The following is a 6,093-nucleotide window of genomic DNA, read 5'->3' on the forward strand; positions in this document are numbered from 1 at the left end:
GAAAAAAATATGCAGAAGCACCTTAATTACAAATCAGTAAATGAGTTCAGGGCACTTTTGTACTACTCCACCTCTCCGGCCAACTTTGAGGCGAGATGGCACGCTTTTGTCCTTAAATGGAAGACTGATAAAACAAAAGAGTGGTTGCGTAGGATGTACAGGAAGAGGAGTCTGTGGGCAGCATCCTATCTGTCAGATGGTTTTTACTGGGTATGCGCAGTAATCAGAGGAGTGAAAGCCTTAACTCTTGTCTTCACCTTCACTTGGACGGCGGTATGACTAATGTTGATCTAGTTGTGCATTATGAGAATAGCATAGTTCGACTATGTGAGAACGAGGCGCATGATGATTGTGTTTCTAATCAGTCATTGCCACCATCAGTCACAGAATATAAGGACATTGATAAGCATGCTGCCAAAGTCTTCACTCATGCCAATTTTTATATTCTTCAACAAGATCTGAAGAAGATGGGAGAGCTTGAGATTTCTGAGACGCTAGTTGGAGTTGACTATCAAACCTTCATCGTGACATGGAGAAATAACCGCAAAATTTAGTTCAGCATGAATTATCAAGCTGAAAACTCTGAGAATACTATAGACTACAGTTTTGGACTGATACGTCTCCAACATATCTATAATTTTTTATTCTTCCATGCTATTATATTACCTGTTTTGGATGTTTATGGGCTTTAATTTACACTTTTATATCATTTTTGGGACTAACCTACTAACCGGAGGCCCAGCCCGTATTGCTGTTTTTTTGCCTATTTCAGTGTTTCGAAGAAAAGAAATATCAAACGGAGTCCAAACGGAATGAAACATTCGGGAGCGTGATTTTTGGAACAAACGTGATCCAGAGGACTTGGAGTGCAAGTCAAGAAGCAATCGAGGAAGCCACGACGGTGGAGGGCGCCCCCAACCCCCCTACAGGGCGCGCCCCCCTATCTCGTGGGCCCCTGGGGCACGACGTACTTCTTCCTCCTCTATATACCCATATACCCCTAAACCATCAGGGGAGCCACCAAAAAACTATTTCCACCACCATAACCTTCTGTATCCGCGAGATCCCATCTTGGAGCCGTCGCTGACACTCTACCGGAGGGGGAATCCACCACAGAGGGCCTCTACATCAACTCCAAGGCCTCTCCGATGAGTTGTGAGTAGTTTACCACAAACCTTCGGGTCCATAGTTATTAGCTAGATGGCTTCTTCTCTCTCTTTGAATCTCAATACCATGTTCTCCTTCCTCTTCTTGGAGATCTATTCGATGTAATTCGTTTTGCGGTGAGTTTGTCGAGATCCGATGAATTGTGGGTTTATGATTGATGTCTACTACACAACCTTCTTCTTGTAGATGTTGTTGGGCCTCCAAGTGTAGAGGTTTGTAGGACAGTAGAAAATTTCCCTCAAGTGGATGACCTAAGGTTTATCAATCCGTGGGAGGCGTAGGATGAAGATGGTCTCTCTCAAACAACCCTGCAACCAAATAGCAAACAGTCTCTTGTGTCCCCAACACATCCAATACAATGGTAAATTGTATAGGTGCACTAGTTCGGCGAAGAGATGGTGATACAAGTGCAATATGGATAGTAGATAAAGGTATTTGTAATCTGAAATTATAAAAACAGCAAGGTAGCAAGCGACAAAAGTGAGCGTAGACGGTATTGCAATGGTAGGAAAGAAGGCCTAAGGTTCATACTTTCACTAGTGCAAGTTCTCTCAACAATAATAATAGAGATAGATCATATAACAATCCCTCAACATGCAACAAAGAGTCACTCCAAAGCCACTGATAGCGGAGAACAAACGAAGAGATTATGGTAGGGTACGAAAGCACCTCAAAGTTATCCTTTCTGTTCTATCTATTCAAGAGTTTGTAGTAAAATAATATGATTCTATTCTTTCCGCTCAATCTATCAAAGAGTTCATACCAGAATAACACCTTCAGACACAAATAAACCAAAACCCTAATGTCACCTAGATACTCCATTGTCACCTCAAGTATCTGTGGGCATGATTATATGATATGCATCACACAATCTCAGATTCATCTATTCAACCAACACAAAGTACTTCAAAGAGTGTCCCAAATTTTCTACCGGAGAGTCAAGACGAAAACGTGTGCCAACCCCTATGCATAGGTTCATGGATGGAACCCGCAAGTTGGTCACCAAAACATACATCAAGGGGCACATGATATCCAATGTCACCACAGATAAGCACGACAAGACATACATCAAGTGTTCTCAAATCATTAAAGACTCAATCCGATAAGATAACTTCAAACGGAAAACTCAATCCATTACAAGAGAGTAGAGGGCGAGAAACATCATAAGATCCAACTATAATAGCAAAGCTCGCGATACATCAAGATCATGCCATAGAGGAAACACGAGAGAGAACACGAGAGAGAGAGATCAAACACATAGCTATTGGTACATACCCTCAGCCTCAAGGGTGAACTACTCCCTCCTCGTCACGAGAGAGAGAGATCAAACACATAGCTACTGGTACATACCCTCAGCCTCGAGGGATGATGAAGATGGCCACCGGTAAGGGATCCCCCCTTCGACAGGGTGCCGGAACAGGCTCCCAAGAGGTTTTTGGTGGCTACAGAGGCTTGCGGCGGCGGAACTCCCGATCTATCTTCTCCGTGGATGTTTTTAGGGTACGTGGGACTATATAGGCGAAAGAAGTCGGTCGGGAGGTGCTCGAGGGGCCCACGAGACAGGGGGGCGCGCCCACGAGGGGTGGGCACACCCTCCTATCTCCTGGCCTCCTCGAGGATCTCCTGACGTGAACTCCAAGTCTCCCGGATCATATTCTTCCCAAAAATCATGCTCACGAAGGTTTCATTCCATTTGGACTCCGTTTGATATTCCTTTTCTTCGAAATACTGAAATAGGCAATAAAACAATAATATGGCCAGGGCCTCCGGTTAATAGGTTAGTCCCAAAAGTAATATAAAAGTGTATAATAAAGCCCGTAATCATTCAAAACAGATGATAAAATAGCATGAATGCTTCATAAATTATAGATGCGTTGGAGACGTATCAGCATCCCCAAGCTTAATTCCTACTCGTCCTCGAGTAGGTAAATGAAAAAGAAAGAATTTATGAAGTGTGAATGCTAGAGGTGCACAAGTTTTTTTTTTTGACTGGGGAGGTGCACAAGTTTGATCAATGATAATTTCAATCATCTTTACTAGCATCATTATATGTCATAACAGTAGTTCATCTCATAAAACTTTTCATGATCAAGTAACAAGCTATTCACATGTTAAAGCATAGACCATAAACTTTCTTGAAAACTAGCAAACTTCATTCTTAGTCATCAAACAATTGCAATTCATCCTATTTTCAGGAAGGGTCTATGTCAGAGGTTTGATTTAGCAAACTTCACATACTCAACTATCATATAGTCTTCTACAATTGCTAACACTCACGCAATACTTGTGGTTATGAAGTTTTAGTCAGACACAGAGAAAGAGAGGGGTTTATAATGTTGCCTCCAAACGTATTCACCTTTGGGTGATGTCAACAATAATAGTTCATGCTAACGTACATCCAATTGGATATATATATATCAGGATCACCCTAACACAAAGTGCTTGCCAAACGATAAAATGAAAAAAGGGAAAGCTGAAGATCACCTTGACTCTTGCATAAAGTAAAAGACATAAAGTAAAAGATAGGCCCTTCGCAGAGGGAAGCAGAGGTTGTCATGCGCGTTTAGGGTTGGATACACAAAATCTTAATGCGAAAGAATGTCACTTTATATTGCTACTTGTATATGGACCTTTATTATGCAGTCTATCACTTTTATTGCTTCCATAACAAGATCCTACAAAGCTTATTTTCTCCGCACTAATAAGTCATGCATATTTAGAGAGCAATTTTTATTGCTTGCACCGATGACAACTTACTTGAAGGATCTTACTCAATCCATAGGTAGATATGGTGGACTCTCATGGCAAAACTGGGTTTACGGTTATTTGGAAGCACAAGTAGTATCTCTACTTGGTTCTAGGAATTTTTGGCTAGCATGAGGGGGAAAGGCAAGCTCAACATGTTTGAATGATCCATGACAATATACTTTAACTGAGATGTGAGAAAACATAACCCATTACGTTGTCTTCATTGTCCAAAATCAACTCTTTAGCATGTCATACTTAATGAGTGCTCACAATTATAAAAGATGTCTATGATAATATATTTATATGTGAAATCTCTCTTCCTTCAATATTCTTTCATGAATTGTTCAAATGACCAATACAATGCTTGCTAACCGTCAATAAATTTACAACCTCTACTTATTAGATGTGAAGTCATTACTCCCCATGGGATAAGCAAATGAAACATATATAAATTCAGATTTATGACATTCAACTCATTCAGCCATTTACTCATAGGATATAAGTGAAGCACACGAGTAAATGACAAACTACTCTAACAAGATATAAGTGAAGATCAATGAGTAGTTAAATAATTATGTAGCTATATGAAGACTCTCTCTCATTTAAGAATTTCAGATCTTGGTATTGTATTCAAACAACAAGCAAAGCAAAATAAAATGACATTGCAAGGATAGCACAACTCACGTGAAGAAGCAAAAACTTAGGCTCAACTGATACTAACCGATAGTTGTTGAAGAAGAAAGGTGGGATGCCTACCGGGGCATCCCCAAGCTTAGAAGCTTGAGACTTCTTGAAATATTATCTTGGGGTGCCTTGGGAATCCCCAAGCTTGAACTTTTGTGTCTCCTTAATTCCTCTCATATCATGGTTTTTTCTTTTTATCAAAAGCTTCATCCACACCAAACTCAACAAGAACTCGTGAGATAGGTTAGTATACTAATGCAAAACCTTATCATTTTATACTGTAAAAAATCACTAACATTATTATTCAGCATTGAATACTAAATGTCTCTTCATATTTAATACTCCTATCCTAAAATAGAATCATTAAACAAGAAAGGATATGCAAACAATGCAAACATAACAGCAATCTGCCAAAATAGTATAGTCTGTAAAGAATGCAAGATTCATCAAACTTCCATAACGCCAAAAATTATAAGAAAAATACCATGCTGTAAAAGATTTATCAGATCTCATTATTCAAAAATATTCAACATTATATCACTCTCTGAATTTTCTAGGGAATTTTTGCAACAGCGGTAAACTTTCTGTTTTCAAACAGCAACATGTATACTAGCAAAATAAGCATGGTAAAGGCTATCCTTGACATTTTTATTGAAACTAGAGATGCAAAACATTATTATAAATAACAGCAAGAAAATACTAACAAAATAAAATGGCGCTCCAAGCAAAACACATATCATGTGGTGAATAAAAATATAGCTCCAAGTAAAGTTACCGATGAACGAAGACGAAAGAGGGGATGCCATCCGGGGCATCCCCAAGCTTAGTTGCTTGGTTGTCCTTGAATATTACCTTGGGGTGACTTGGGAATCCCCAAGATTAGTCCATCGAATCTTTACCCAAAACTTGAAAACTTCAACCACACAAAACTCAAAACAAAACTCGTAAGCTCCATTAGTATAATAAAACAAACCACCACTTTAAGGTACTGTAATGAACTCATTCTTTATTTATATTGGTGTTAAACCTACTGTATTATAACTTCTCTATGGTTCATACCCTCCGATACTACTCATAGATTCATCAAAATAAGCAAACAACACATAGAAAACAGAATCTATCAAAAATAGAACAGTTTGTAGTAATCTATATCAAACGTATACTTATGGAACCCCAACAATTATGAAATAAATTGGTGGACCTGAGTAATTTGTCTATTAATCATTTTCAAAAAGAATCAACCTAAAATCACTCTCCAGTAAAAAATGGCACTCGTGAGCGCTAAAGTTTCTGTTGTTTACAGCAAGATCATAAAGACTTCACCCAAGTCTTCCCAAAGGTTCTACTTGGCACTTTATTGAAACGAAAGCTATAAAACATGATTAATACAGTATCATAATCATGTGGACACACAAAAACAGTAAGGGTAAATATTGGGTTGTCTCCCAACAAGCGCTTTTCTTTAATGCCTTTCTAGCTAGGCATGATGATGAC

This window comes from Triticum dicoccoides, chromosome 5B, assembly GCF_002162155.2.
Source record: "Triticum dicoccoides isolate Atlit2015 ecotype Zavitan chromosome 5B, WEW_v2.0, whole genome shotgun sequence".
In the NCBI taxonomy this organism is placed as follows: Eukaryota; Viridiplantae; Streptophyta; class Magnoliopsida; order Poales; family Poaceae; genus Triticum; species Triticum dicoccoides.